The 16,217-nt window shown below is 43.4% G+C and overlaps 1 long non-coding RNA gene across 2 annotated transcripts in view; it reads right to left on the bottom strand.

Annotated features, from left to right (window-relative positions):
* LOC132534295 (uncharacterized) overlaps window positions 1-14,189 on the bottom strand; it is a 625,528-nt gene extending 611,339 nt beyond the window's left edge. For both annotated transcript variants that reach the window (XR_009546017.1, XR_009546018.1), the window contains exon 1: window positions 14,028-14,189. This is a non-coding gene — a long non-coding RNA (uncharacterized LOC132534295). The remainder of the gene's footprint in view (window positions 1-14,027) is intronic.
* Window positions 14,190-16,217: the final 2,028 nt, after the last annotated feature.

Genomic DNA, 16,217 nt, shown 5'->3' with positions numbered 1-16,217 from the left:
GGCCAACCTCGGAAGGTTATTAGGGTATCCTGAAGGAGGAGGGGCATCGGCACGAATGAGGAAGAATGAGAGACATGAGTTGATGCTGAGTCCAGCTCAAGCAGACATCTCCACCGAGCTCAGGCAGAACTTTATTTTATAGTCTCATAAGGTTTAGATCATTAAAACAAAAATCACCAAGGCTTTGACTATTAAAGCAAAAATCACCAAGTAAAAACAGTATAGGTAGGAATATTTCCTGCTTCATGGAACATTTACATTCCAGGGGTATTTTTTCTCCCTAGAGATCACATCACAGTTTCTATGTCTTTGGTTATTCCTGTGTCTATGTGCTGGCCAAATACCCTATTGATTAAGATGAATATTCTACCTGTATGCTTATGCCATCCTCCTGTCCCTATGCGTCAGAAACCGTGGTGCATAGGAAGTTCAAGCTTGTTATGTTTCTAGGGGGCCTTAAACATACTGAACAGCCCATTTTTCATAAAATCTGTTCTATTGTTTGGTCAAGGAGTTTTGTTTTGTTCATTACTGAGAAGGCGCCAAGGTGGTGCTGAGCTGCCGGCCTCTCCATGAAGTTCAGCTCTCTAGCAGTGCGGCCCTTGAGACAGACAGAAGAGCTCGCTGGTGAACAGGCACTACCCGCCCGACTCAGGGACTCTTTCAAACACGCTTCCCTCTTCCTTGCCGTCTCTCTCACTGATGTGACACATTATTTGGTCCATCAAAACCATGAGGAAAGCCTGTTTGCAGCTACACTAGGTAAAACCCCACCACATGGGATGCTTCCAGCGCGAGTTTCCCGGATGCCTCTTTCACTGTGCGATCGTGTCTGAGGTCAACGCCTTCAGCTAGAGCTTTATACCAGGGCCTGGACACCCGCAAACCACCTTGAGTCCTTTTGTTGTTGTTCATAGAGTCAAAGCATATGCAGATATGAGCAAATCACACTGCAGTGTTAAGACTAACACCTGGACAGACCGATGTGAAGAACGGGCATGTCTGTTTCATTTATATTAGTGGTTGAATATGGATTCACAAAATTGTAGGGAATTGTGAGGATACGGTAGAGCTTCTCTCTGCCCTCGGGATCCTGCTCTGGCTGCTGGTCACTGATAAACTTGCTTCCTCATTCCTTTAACTGCTTAAACCTCTTGCTCAACAATTACTGAAAAAGTCCTGACCCTCCCCCAGACCCTTTGCCTGCCTCCCTACCATATTTGGTATACACATGTCACTTTCTCCCTACCACATATGGTATACACATGTCACTTCCTCCTGTGACCTCTTCCTCCCTACCATATATGGTATACACATGTCACTTCCTCCTGTGACCTCTTCCTCCCTACCATATATGGTATACACATGTCACTTCCTCCCTACCACATATGGTATACACATGTCACTTCCTCCTGTGACCTCTTCCTCCCTACCATATATGGTATACACATGTCACTTCCTCCCTACCACATATGGTATACACATGTCACTTCCTCCCTACCACATATGGTATACACATGTCACTTCCTCCCTACCATATATGGTATACACATTGTCACTTCCTCCCTACCATATATGGTATACACATTGTCACTTCCTCCCTACCATATATGGTATACGGTTGTCACTTCCTCCCTACCATATATGGTATACACATGTCACTTCCTCCCTACCATATTTGGTATACACATGTCACTTCCTCCCTACCATATTTGGTATACACATGTCACTTCCTCCCTACCATATATGGTATACACATCATTTCCTCCCTACCATATATGGTATACACATGTCACTTCCTCCTGCAACCCCTTATAGACCGTGCTTTGCTGTTCAATAAACGGACTGCCCATGAGACAAGTCCCTGGGTCTTCTCTGGCCGTGACACTAGCATCGAGCACAGAGAGAGACCTGTACGGCTCCACCCCTGCTGCCCTGGAACATTCTCTTAGGCCCCTTCATCTGGTGTGCAACAGAGCGGGAAATCCAGGAGTTTGTGCCCAGGAAAGAGGCCTCCCCACTGAAGAATCCGACACAAAATCACATGTCAACAGGTGTATAATTCCACACCATTCCCACCACCAGAATTCGGCATCCCCAATCCCTCCACTGCTAGACACTGCATTTCTCCCAAGGCTGCAGACAGTGGTGAGCTGTCTCTACAACTCTGTCTACATCTATCCATAACTGCCCCCTCTTCTTCCAGGTGCCATCCTTTCTTCCCCTCCAAGCCGCAGGAACCCTAGTACTGTATCCAGATGTCACTCCCTTTTTCCTCCTCTGTCTCAGGGGCCTGGAGGAACTGGAGTTCACAGCCTTCTTATCCTCTTCCTCCTATCACTTCCTCCCCACTCCACCCTCCCATGAGTATGGGTCAAATTGCTTTTGGGGAGCAGAAAGTGGGAGTCCTGGCTTCTGTCATTGCTTCTCCGCTGGACATGGGTGTTGACTGGTGGATCCACACCCCCAGCCTGTGTCTATCTTTCCCTAGTGGGGCAGAGCTCTGGAGAGGGGTGTTTGGGGACACACTTACTTGTAGTGATATAGTTAGTAATGAGAAGAGCTATGAATGCAAGTGCTGTGTTTTATCACACTCCAGATCAGAGCACAAAATGATCAAGTGCCCTACTAAAGCAATACTATGTGATTATGTGTTTGGCTTACTACACAAACAACCAAACCAACAAGCTTGATGTCCTGTAACACAACAGTCTAAGAGAAGAAGAAAGACACCCTCTGAGAGCAGCAGTACTCTGGACAACAAATAAGAAGCATACAGATATGTACAAGTTGTATTTGTGGATCAAATGCTAGTCTTCCCAGATGGCCATCAGCTTCCATTCAGCTTCCTCCTGGGCAGCACAGAATCTAAGTTCCACTTGGGTGCCAGCACATGGCTTACTTTGTAAGCAACTATTCTGAAAAATAACTGATCTCAAGGAGTTGGGAGGTAGCACAGCGGGTTAAGCACATGTGGCGCAAAGTGCAACGACCAGCGGAAGGATCCCGGTTCGAGCCCCCGGCTCCCCACCTGCAGGGGAGTAGCTTCACAGGCGGTGAAGCAGGTCTGCAGGTGTCTGTCTTTCTCTCCCCCTCTGTCTTCCCCTCCTCTCTCCATTTCTCTCTGTCCTATCCAACAACAATGACATCAAATAACAACAATAATAACTACAACAATAAAGCAATAAGAGCAACAAAAGGGAATAAATATTTTTTAAAATTTACAAAATAAAACAACTGATGTTAGTCTTTCTGCACAGCTTCCAAGACACATATATAAAAAAATTAATAGAACCAAATGGTACTTAACAAAGGAATCATAGAATGCCATTCTGTCTTTATAAGTATTAGAGAAAACCCTAAGGGCTGGGTGTTGGCCCACAGAGTTGAGCGCACACACCACCACCACACTCACAGGATGAGTTGAAGCCCTCAGTCCCCATGTGTGTGTGTGTGTGTGGGGGGTTGCTTCACCAGTGGTGAAGCAGGGCTGCAGGTGTCTCTTTTTCTTAATCTCCTTAACTCCTCTTCTCTCTGTCTCTACCCAATAAAGAAAGTACTAAAAAAAAATAACAACAACAATAAGAAGCTTTAAAGAAAATGAATGTATAGGTTTTTACTTACATGAGGGCTTCAGTATAAGATATCAAGTCATCAAAGAACTACACATCGCTAACAGCTCAAAGTAGCAAAAGGACTGATAGCAAGTCTGTCTCCTACCTGCCACTGTTGTGGAGCGTCCCCACAGCAGCTGAGGCTCCCTTGCTCTCAGGTGACCCACCACCCTTTTCTTTTCTTCATTTGGCAGCAACTGAGGGACTCAGGCATTCAAAATCCCATCACTCCTGAGCCATCTTTGAAAAATGTACTGATATCCTCCATGTAGAGATAGAGACAGCGGCAGAGAGAGAGAGAGAGAGAGAGATGCCACCAGGGAAGCTCTAGGGCAATGTGGTGTACAAGCTCAGATTCTGAGTGACAAGGAATGTGTCCTGTCAGCTGAGCCGTCTCCGGGTCCTGGGCTGCAATGCCCCTAATCCAAGATGAGAATGCTCAGAGTATCATTCCCACTACGTGCTCTGTGGACTGCAGAACTTTTTGTAAATGCATTTTTACACTTGTATTTTTTCTTTACAGATCAAGAATCATGTTTTTATAATTTAGACATATTTCCTTTAGATCTTTATTTTGGTTATTTGTCTTGGCTTCTTCTCCAAACTGACTTTTCCAGACCAGAAAAGCAAGTCAGAGAGGCAAAAAGAGAGAGGGAAAGAAACCACACCATCCAGTCTTCCTTAAATGTTTTGAGGCCACGTCCGAGCCTGGGTCACACATACGGCAAAGCCAAGCACTGTGCAAATGGGCTGCTTGACTGACCTGCGAGATCTCCCTTGTTACTGACCGCTTTTCTGTATTGTTGCTTGTTGTTTTGTACAAACACACTGTAGGACAGCTAGCCACACATCACCTCGCCTTGCCAGACACTATTCTAGAAAAAACAGGCAGCCATGCATCCTACTTGCAAAGTTTTGACAAGATAGTAGAAAGAGTACTTTAAAAAAAGTTATGAGAAAGTAAAAGAAATAGCAAGTCTGTGAAAACTCAGCAATGTGATGAGGAGGGCGGAGAAACTGTTTTTAGACACACTGACAACTGAAGATTTCTGCAGGAGGGAAGAGGTGGTTTGGAGTCTGAATGAAGGGACTAGTCAGGAGATCTGGAGGAAGTGTCTGCTCTAAGCAGAAGCAGCAGTAATGATCCAGGAAGAATGTTTCCTCTTTCTAAATCAGGAGCGAATAAAAACTTTTTAAAAGTCACTCTGAGTACCACGAGGCACCCAACAGCTTCAAGAAGGAACACGCTGGCATGGCTGCAGACCACAGGCAGTACGTGGTGGAGAGGGGTAGCCCATGCTCCTGCTGGGAGTGTGAGCTAGGTCAGCACCCAGAAACGACAGGACAGACATTCTTCAGGACGCGCACGCAACCCGGCCCTCCTTTCCTTACCAAAAGAACACAGAGCACCTACTCAGAGTGAGTCATGCACACACAGCAGCACGACTTATAACACTGAAATCGAGAAGCAGCTGAAATGTCTAAGGGCAGGTACGCAAGCGGGGAGCAAGTTGTGGCACTGATCACACAGAGCTGTAAGGAATCATGCCATTTTCTTCTTTATTCTATTTTAGATGGAACTCGAATGCATAAGATTAAGTGAAATTAACCAGCAGTAGAGGGACAAGTACTTGGTGTCCTCACACATAGGTGGAGTTTAAAAAAACAAAGAAAAGAAAAAAAAAAAAAACGGTGAAAAACTAGCTGTGGTCTACTGAAGTAAAGTCCAGGATTCTAAGCAATCTTTCCCCACCAGGGAAAGACAGAAACAGGTTGGAGGTGTGGATCCACCCGACAAAGCCCACGTCCAGCAGAGAAGCAATTACAGAAGTCAGAACTCCCACTTTCAGCATCCCATAAAGAATTTTGGTCAGGGACCAGGCAAGAGCACATCAGTTAACCGTAGGTTGGGTGCAAGGATCCAGTTCAAGCCCCCGGCTCCCCACCTGCAGGGGACGGCTCTACAAGCGGTGAAGCAGGTCTGCAGGTGTCTGTCTTCCTCTCCCCCTCTCCGTCTCCCCCTCCTCTCTCCATTTCTCTCTGTCCTAGCCAACAACAGCAACTGCAACAACAATGGGGAAAACGGGACACTGGATTCATAGTGCACGTACTGAGCGCTCACCCAGTGATGACAGTGGAGGCAAAGAAAAAAAAAATGAAAAGAAGGAATTCTGGTCCATACTCCCAGGGAGGGAAAATGAGAAATGATAGCAGAAGATAACCAAAGGGCTCTGACCTCCGAGAGCATCAGGATCCAGAGACAAAAAAGGGACAAAGGGAGGGACATTTGGGTGTTGTAGTAGGTGTAGGTGTGGGAAGGTAGAGAGGGCCTGACTATAGGAGCCCTTAAAAGGGTAAATATATATAAATATAGACAAATGGGGAGTCGGGCGGTGGCGCAGCGGGTTAAGCACAGGTGGCACAAAGCACAAGGACCGGCATAAGGATCCCGGTTCGAGCCCCCGGCTCCCCAACTGCAGGGGAGTCGCTTCACAGGCGGTGAAGCAGGTCTGCAGGTGTCTGTCTTTCTCTCCCCCTCTCTGTCTTCCCCTCCTCTCTCCATTTCTCTCTGTCCTATCCAACAACAACGACATCAGTATAACAACAATAATAAATACAACAATAAAACAACAAGGGCAAAAAAGAATAAATATAAAAAAGAAAAATAGATCAATAAATAAATAGAGACAAATAGTTATGTAAATAATTGTTAACCCGTGTCTACAATCTTGGGAGAACGACTGTAGCTTCCAATAGAGGGAGTGGGGACACAGAGAGAGGAGAATTATACCTGTTACCTCATAACTTTGTCACTGACAAAATTTAAAAAGTATGTGGTCTGGGAGGTGGCGCAGTGGATAAAGCACTGGACTGTCAAGCATGAGGTCCTGAGTTCTATCCCAGACAGCACATGTACCAGAGTGAGACCTGGTTCTTTCTCTCTCTCTCCTCCTGTCTTCTTCACGAATAAATAAAATCTTGAAAAAATAAAGTAAAATAAGTATATTAACCTAATAAGTGACACAGCTACAAAATTACTAAGAGAAATTACCATTATATTCTCCTTTATCTTTTTGGCTATTCTTTCATAAAAAGTTGATCTCTTGCCTTTAAAAAAGTTCTTCGTAGAATCTCCATGGCTCTATAATAAAAATGGCATACCAACTGCTTCTTCATTAATCATATTCAGATTTCTACAATAACAGAAAGCTCATGATAGCACATCTGTACGTAATTAGCCCATCCTTCCAGCTCCAAGTCATATAGCTGCTTCCTGCAAAGGCAGAAACTCTAGGCTGCTGATTCTGCTTCAACACAGAATCCCACGTTTAAATGCTCCTTACTGCCAGACAGTCAACACACACTTTTTGAGTCTTCTGCGCAATACTCTTTTTGAAAACGTAACCATGACTTTGATTTGTTTTTATCTTTTCATTTTTATTTGCTTATAAATCACACTTCCTCTTTTTCGCCAGAAAACTGAATGGCTTATTACCTCCTTCATTTGACAGCTCTTATTTAAGAAAGAATACCAAGAATGGATTTTAAAAGTCTTTCCTGTACCCTCTGGAGATAACTACAGCACAATATTGACACGCATAATTCTCAGCTGGGAGCGAATCTAGCCAGCCTAGAGAGAACATGTGCATGCAGGTGTTCACTTAGAGTGCCACACAGCAGATACTCATAAAATGTTATAAGCCATGTTCATGGTAAAAAAAAAAAAAACAAGCAAACAAACAAACAAAAAAAAGATAAAGGCCAGAGAGAGCCTACCCGGGAGGTTTCCTGGTCTAACACTGGGGTGGGTATCAAGGCTGTGAAAATCCTTGATGATGTGGGATCTCTGCCACCCCTTCTTCTGTCTCTCTTTGTTCTACCTGACAAGTTTGACCTAGAGTGGTAAAGCTCCCATGACAATAATGATAAATAGGAAAGATAATACAAAAAGAGAGTTAATTTGCTTTTTGTTACCATATGTGAGCTCATCACCAGAAAATGACTATCTGCTCCCCAGAGAACGGCTTTCGCCAGACCACGGCCGTGGGGACACACTGCTGTCCGTCCTCTAGCTGCTAGAATCATAAGAAGTAGATTTCTACTGTCTACAAACCATGAGAAAGAGTCCCAACTGGCAGTGTGCAAGCCATGAGTTGGCAATAAGCAGGCCCGCATTCTAGTCAGCCCAGTGGCATGTTCTTGGGGCTTGCCCAGATTTTTGATATGGTGTGTGTTCGTCTTGTGTTAATTTGTTGTTTGTTTGTTTGTTTCTTGACATCGACAGAGACTTAGAAAGCAAAGAGACAGAGAGAGTGAGACAGAGACTCAGTATGGGCACTACAAAGCCACCATCCCCAGAGGCCCTTCTGTTCTCCTTTCTTTCTAGTTTTTACTGGAGAAGACAGAGAGGAATTGGGGAGGGGGCAATGGTGCGCCTGGTTTAGTGCACATACCCCATGTGCAAGGAACTGGGTTCAGGCCTCGCTCCCCAAATGCAGGTAGGAATGCAGGTGTCTGTTCCTTCCCCCTCTATGTCTCCCCTTCCCCCTCTCAATTTCTCTCTGTCCTGTAAAATAAAATAGAAAAAAAAATGAAAAGGGGAGAGAAAAAGAGAGACACCTGCAGCCCTGCTTCTCTGCTCATGGCTTTCCTCCGGCAAGGAAGATGCGATGCAGGGACTCTGCCTCTCTGACTCGAAATCTCTGTCTCTTGATCTGACAGACTGATCCTAGAGTGGCAGAGTTCCAGTGACAGCCAATAAATAAATAGATATGACTCAGTGTGCATTCACATTCAAAACCAATTGACCAATACCAATATTTGGGTATACTTTTAAGGTATAACAAATACTTGTGAAATCCCCGTGTGACAGCAGTATAAAACAAAAGCTACTTTACTTCAGAGAAATTAAATATAAATATTGGCCAGTATTAAAATATAATTATATATGAAGCTGATATAAATACCAGAGTGATTCAAAGGTGGGTTCTGAAATCGGGGGATGAGACAGATTAAGACTTCACATATGTACCTTGTAAGCTCTGGCTGTCAAGTCTGAGGCTTGACTTTACACATAAGCTATCAGTAAATCATCCTGGAATTATTACATGGAGACCAGTGGAAAATACGAAATTCAAGGATCAGAGAAAAAGTCCTTCTTGGTATAAAAATGAGTCTAGTGCTAGCCTTTTCATGTTGGCATTTGCCAGAATCTTCCACGGGGCACTGAATCAAGCCCTCGTGAATGCGAATGAGCAATGGAGGAACATCAGAGTTGAGAAACAGCCCATGACTTCCATACAAGTTCATAAGCAAACCCATGTTTTGACTTTTTAAAATTATTTTTTAAATTATTAAATTATCTTTATTTATTACTGGATAGAGAAAGTAAAAAATACGAGAAGGGAAGTGTAGTAAGGGAGAGAGACAGAGACAGAGAGAGACATCTGCAGCCCTGCTTCACTGCTCGCAAAGCTTTCCCCCTGCGGGCGGGGGCCAGGGGTCTCGAGCCCAGGTCCTGACTCACTGTAGCCTGTGTGCTCAGCCAGTTGCGCCACCACCCAGCCCCCAAACCCACTCTGTCTAAAAGAATGGAGGAACATTTCCTCTCTTGTCAGCCTTGAGAAACAAACTCGAGAACTGCCTGGTGGCCAGTCGTCTTGCCTGGTTCACTCAGCGTGCTCTGGAAAGTGTACAACAGACTCCAAGGCTACAAGCTCTCCACACGCCACCTTGTAGTAACGACTTCCCCTCCGTCCTTAAGTCCGTCAGCCACTTCCTCTCCCTGTTCAGGCTATTTGTTCCTGACACTTTGCATGTGTTGTCTGCCTCTCTTAAGAGAACAGAGACTTAAAGAAGGCTGATTTTGTTCTGTTCACTATGACATCCTTAGAAGTAGGCCTTACTGCATTTATTTGATACTGTTTGTGTTTGGATTTAAATATTCACCACTTTAGTGAGAGCACTTTTCTTGATACCAGGGATGTTGCAGTTAACATGGAGGAGATGATTCCCTGGAAATCTTTATCAAAAAACACAGACTATAAATTACTCTGTCTCATGCATTGGCTGATGAAAATAATACAAGTAGGAATGTTTAATAAAGCTGCCATCGCAGACCTGGTTCTCATGAATTCTAGCAACTGCGGTAAAGATGGAATGTCCAAGGGAGGGGACTGGCTATGGCGTTCTGGCAGAGGGCACTGTGTGGAAATGTACCCCTCTTATCCTATAGTCTTGTAAATATCTCCAACTTATAAATAAAAATTAAAAGAAATACATAATGTCCTCACTATTGATATTTCTTACATTGTATGTACTGTTTATAGTTGGAACATTTTCTTTTATTGGGGGTATTCATGGTTTACATTCGGCAGGAAAATACAGTAGTTGGTCCATGTGTCACATTTCTGGGCGTTTTCCACGTAACACTCTCACCCCACATAGGTCCTCCTCTGCCATCACGGTCAGCTGGAACTTCTTAAATACAGTACTTAAAATTTTTATTTTTCAAATAATACATTCAAACACATCAGAAACAACATAGGGTTAGTTCTTGTAAATATCTTACTACAAGGTTTCTTATTGTTACGAAACAGTAAAATATACTATTTTTTTCCTTTCCTCTCCCTCCCCACTTAATAATCATCATCTATGTTGTTGAAGCATCTGGATTTTTTACGTGGTATCATCATCCAGATGACCTCAGTCTTTCCAAATTATGTCAAGAGACTGTTTGTGGAGAGTGAAGGTGTTTGAGACGATATTGAAATATGTCACAGTAAAATATGTCACCAAATCTAGTGCAATTTCGTGACCAATTTCGTTTACACATGCATATAATAAGTTTCCCTAGTAGTTCACCAAATATTCATAAATGGCCATGAGAACTGTGACTTAAAGACCTTGATCTTTTCAAATTTTTATTTAGACTGTTTTTCTTGTCTCCAGTTCACCCGTCTAGGATTTATTCAAATATTCTTAGTGATTTCACTTGCAAACTATATCATTATTACTGGTATTCACCTTTCTGAGAGTAACATTAAGGTGCTATTTGCATAACTGAAAATCATTACATTTGAATGCTACCATGACTATGTTTTCAAAGTCACTTTCCATAAATTATTTTAGAGAAACATTAATGAGGGGAAAGGCATTTAGAAGACCATTATTTTTTTTTTTCACAAAATAAACTGGGTTTGATGTTTACAAGTGACTCTTCAGGCAAATAAGCCTAATGTAAATGCCTGCATTTTCATTTTCACACTAATTAGAAGTGAGTTCCTTTCATTTGTAGAGGTTATTCACAGCAAACTCAGCTACTGCAATGTGCTCTCTTACTGTCATAAGACTTGTAAGAACGGGAAGAGAAATACTAATATATATGATTGTTCTAGTATTTGATATTTACATATAAGCTTATGAAATATAAAATGTAGTCTACCTCCTAGAGTTTTTTTTTCAAGAATTATTGTTAAAAAAAAAAATCTTAACCTCACCAACACACTTATTTAGAATGAGAACTTTTGTTTGATGATCAAAAGATCTGTAATAAACTTAATAGGAATTCTACAAAAACATCCTAGTTTTACAGAGTCAAAAGGTCGGTCCCCATCACCCTCTGTGCACTTGGACACTTTTTATGTCATGCCAGGAAGATGCACTGTGCGCACAGCACCAACAAATGGGGAAAAATAAAAGCAAATATAAAAGCACGAGCCTGAACTTCTGCCAGAGAGGCTTTGCTTGGGGTGCAGACAGGAGCTTCTGACAGGAAGTCAAGGAGCATTTGCTGCAGGAGCTGAGGGCTCTTAATCTGAGACACGCACGGTCTCATCTCCACGGCTATGAGAATCCGATTCTCTGGGAATGTGAATCTAGGTGCAGTCAGGTCTACACATTGATATCAACTACAAAGTTATATACATATATATATATATATGTATATATATATATATATATATATATAACAAACTTAAAAATAAAACATACTTACACATTAAACACATATTAGATTTAAATCTTCCACTGACTTTTACTTTTTCTAAGTAATATATTACTTAGAAAAAAATAATTGCAGCCCAAGCATCTTTTAAAATCAAGCATTCATCTACATGTTGATAGCCACCTCAGAATTTATTTCTGGAATTTGATCAATAACAACCTACAAGAGCACACTCTAATGACGGCTCTTTAGTCCCTACCAGGCCTCCCATCAGCTGGGGCCCTAGTTGGGAAGTCCCGGGATTCCCACACAGACACGGTGGGCCTAGACCTCTACCAGATACCCCTCTCCATTGTCACTGGTCATCTCCCCCCGGAATGACATAATGGATGCCTCTGTGGGCCCCGATAGGACCCTGCCCTCCACGGGGATCAACAATGGTGGGACTGTTTCATTCTCTAAAGGGAGATTAGACAACATACTCTACCTGCTACCCAAGGTTGAGCGAGGTAAGTCAAAAAGAGAATTAGAAGACCAAAGCATCCCGTGTATTAGTGGTGTTTATCTCTCCCTTTCCCTCTCTACCTCCCCTCCCCAATCAATTACTTTCTGTCCTATCAAATAAAATAGAAAGGAAAAAAAAAAAGAAAAAAGAGGGAAAGATGGTCGCCATACTGTAGATAACAAGCTCCAGTGATAACCGCGGAAGTAAAAATAAATGAATAAATAAATGAATGCATGTTGTGATATACATAAACGCTGCTGTAAGAAGTGATGAAGTCACCTTTGCCTGCTCTCGGATGCAATTCAAAGGCTTCATGCTAAGTGGTATAAGCCACACAGAGAAGGAAGAATTCCAGCGGCTTTCTGTCAGCCGTTCATCTTAAGCAACGGGAAAGGAAAGGCAAACACAAGGTGACACTGGGACTAGGCGGGTCTATCCAGGCAACGCCCAAGACTCCACAGAGGACACTGGGGACCAGCCGGAGGGGCTCGGGTGGTGGTGGGAGTGACGTGTACACGCCTGTCACGGGATGGAAAGGTACGCCAGCAGCTGCTGTGCAGGTCATCGATCCCTGACAAAGTCATAAGGGAGAAAAGAAAGAAAACAAATGCTGGCTGTGAAGAAGATGAATGTCAGCTGCCACATGGGAAGCGCTGGCTATCAGACTCAGGAGACCAGCTGTCTCCCGAGACGGGACAGGCCAACTTAGCAGAAAGCAGGAGGAGAAAACAACAGGTCAATGGTCGTCTTGGAGTCACCATAATATGAATGCACTTAAAGTAAAATAAAATGTGGTTTCACGGCTATGAAAGACTGTGCTTAGTATCTTTGGCCCAAATGTTAAGAAAGTTATGTAAAACAAATGGAGAAAGAGCTAGATTGTAGGGAGTCTGAACTATATGAAGCTGATATTGGAGCACGCCAGAAACTAGCCGGCTACAGGTGGTTTTACAGATCTCTCCTTAACACGGAAGTTGTAAAAGATAATGGCCATAGTTTCTTACTGAAAGGAATGAGAAAGAATTGTTCTCCAAACAGATGACAAAAATAGCGAGACATGACATCGGATGTCAAGTCCTGCACGTGCCCAGATCTTGCTCACTTTCACACCGTCCGCAAGACTGCCACAGAGCAATTAAAAATCTCAACTTCCATGACTTCACAGCCTGGTTTCCAAACACTGTGCAACAAATGAAGAAGTATTAGGAACTTCTCAGCTCCGTAATCCAGTGTTCCGCCAGTGGTCAGCAAAAGTAGCGTGAAACAAAACACATTCTGATATAAACGCCAAAGTCAAAATACTGCTTCAAAGTCTACACACCTACTATATGCCAACGCTTTTCCGTTCTGAGTACTTTCACTTTACTTTAAATCAATTGGAAATACCACCTGAAATTGATGTCTTTGTGAGCTTGGCGTGGAAACAAGTCAGATGAAACACAATGTTGGTCTGCTTCTAAATTCTGCTTCTAAGACCCCTTCTGTTTCATTGGGTTAATCCCTCCTGCTTAACACTGTATTCTATTTACATAACCAGTTAACTAGCACCGCCCTGCCTCCAGGGCATTGGTTTAATCCCCCTGCTTAACACTGTATTCTATTTACATAACCACTGTTAACTAGCACCGCCCTGCCTCCAGGGCACTGGTTTAATCCCCCTGCTTAACACTGTATTCTATTTACATAACCACTGTTAACTAGCACCGCCCTGCCTCCAGGGCACTGGTTTAATCCCCCTGCTTAACACTGTATTCTATTTACATAACCACTGTTAACGAACACCGCCCTGCCTGCAGGGCATTGGTTTAATCCTCATTGTTTTGCATGCTTTTTCCTTCTCCCCACACCCTATCCTACGTACATTCTCTTTGGACCTGACTCTTCCGCCTCAGGATATATAAGGACAGGATTGTGATTAGAGATGGCTTAGATTGTGCTGCGTTCCACATGAATAAAGACTGACCTGTGTACCACTCAGCCATGAGTCCCTGGTCGTCTCTCTCTCCCGCCCGCGAAGCCAGCCCAGCAACACACGCGAGGAAGGCTCTCGTGGTCCAGCTGTCCTTCCTTACCTTCTGAAGCTCTTCGCTCAAATCCTCAGTGGTCACAGCAGCACACTGTCCTTCCAAGCACTGTGTCGGATGCCAGAAAGAAAGCAAACAAGTCAGAAGCTAGCTTGCTTTCCCTTGGAGGAATTCATCTAATTTTACAGTTGAGACATGAGTGTCAGTGGTTTCTTCTAAATAAATTGACCTCGAGATGGCATTACGGAATTCTTGGCACACCTGGTTACGTGCACACACACTACAGTGAGCAAGACCCAGGCTGAAGCCTCCAGTCCCCACCTGCAGGGGAAAGCTTCATGAGTGGTGTCTCTCTGTCTCTCTTTCTCTCTCTTCCTCTGTTTCCCCCTCCCCTCTCAATTCCACTCTGTCTCAATCCAATAATAAATAGATTTTAAAAACAGAATCATCGCCGTAAGCTAGAGCAGGACTCCAATGCATGTCTAGTGCCAATGATAATTCGTGTTAAAGCCCAGGAGCAGGCTGGAAAGGCCTCTTCAGGTGCAGTTCAAACCCTTGTCATGAAATCTCCTCGTTACTGTGCTGCTATTGACGTTTCTTTGTGGCTTTTTCAGCAGAAGTTTGAAGCACTTAGATGGGCCCTCAGTGGGTATGTTAATGTCAGTAATTGTTAAGTCCTTTGAGTTGACATGATCCTCTGAACATTACGTAATACCCATGCTTATCTTTTATTTCTTTATTTATTTTAAGTCTTTTGTATCAGTTGAGAAACAAGAACAGAAGGGAAAACACAAAGCAGAATTTGGACTGGCAAAGTAGAGGACTCTGGGGCAGGGGTGGGTTCAGGTCCAGGTGCAGGGTGGTGCAGGGGGACCTAGGCAGGGGACCAGAATGCCTTGCAGAAAGCTGGGGGATTGGATTGTACACATGGACCAACAACTGAATTTACTGCTTACTGTAAACCATTAATTCCCCAATAAAAATAAAGATACAAAAAAATAAGAAATTTAAGTTCTTGGCCTTAAAATAAAATAAAGCTTTAAACTATAAAGCAAATTCTCACCTTACATTTTATTGAATTATCTTAGCGAATTATTGAATACTACTATCTTTTCTCGTGTTGTTAAATGGACTCCAAGTGCTCATGAATTTGCTTGACAATAATTATTCAGTGATAAAGAACTAGTGCTCTCTTTCTTTCCTTTTCTTTTTACTTTTCAACAGATGTTTTATTTTACATTTCTATCATCACACCTTACCTTGCTTTAAAATATTTTAATGTTTGTTTTTGTTCTTTATGAACACCGTTTGTATTTTTTTTTCTTTTTTATTAGTGATTTAGTAGATTTACAAAATTATGGGATAACACCATTCCTACCACCAGAGTTCTGTGTCCCACTCTCTCTGCCAGAAACTGCAGCAGTTCACCCAAGGCCACAGACATGGGCTGACTACTATTCCCACGACTCTCTGTCTCTATTTGTATAGATGTGCTCATTTTTCCCATGGTCCCCTCTTCTCTTCCTTTGTAAGACACACCTACACCTACTACTACTTCCAAATGTCCTTCCTTTTTTTCCTCTTCTCTCTCTGGGTCCTGACGGAGTTGGAGTTCAGAGCCCTCTGGTCATCCTCCCCTGACATTTCTCCCCATCTGGGAGTCTGGACCCAAATTCTCTATGGGGAGCAGAAGGTGGGAGTTCTGGCTTCTGTCACTGCTTCTCCTCTGGACATGGGTGTTGGCAGGTGGAGCCACACCCCCAGCCTGTGTCTGTCTGTCCCTAGTGGGGCAGGGCTCTGGGGAGGGGAGGCTCCAGGACACGTGGGTGAGGGCGTCTGCCCAGGGAGGGCAGGGTGGAATCATAGTGTCATTTGCAACTTGGTGGCTGAAAGGTAGAAAGATGGAGACTAGGACAAAATGTTTAATAAACAGGAACCAAAAAGTGGGAATAGGAATTTTAGGGTGGGAAGAAGCTAGGAAATCTCTTTTAGGTATCTTCTTAGGGACCCATGACTAGTAATTTTTACCTGAGCCCGACAGAAACAGGCAGGTGGGCTGAGAGTATTGTCTGTGGAGATGGTGTCAGAGATGAGGACAGAACTAGAAGGCTGGGTGAGGGCAGAGAGAA

Source organism: Erinaceus europaeus, chromosome 18, assembly GCF_950295315.1.
Source record: "Erinaceus europaeus chromosome 18, mEriEur2.1, whole genome shotgun sequence".
NCBI classification, from domain to species: domain Eukaryota; kingdom Metazoa; phylum Chordata; class Mammalia; order Eulipotyphla; family Erinaceidae; genus Erinaceus; species Erinaceus europaeus.
Note: the sequence above shows the minus strand (reverse complement) of the source record. Positions and strands in the feature narration are given on the sequence as shown.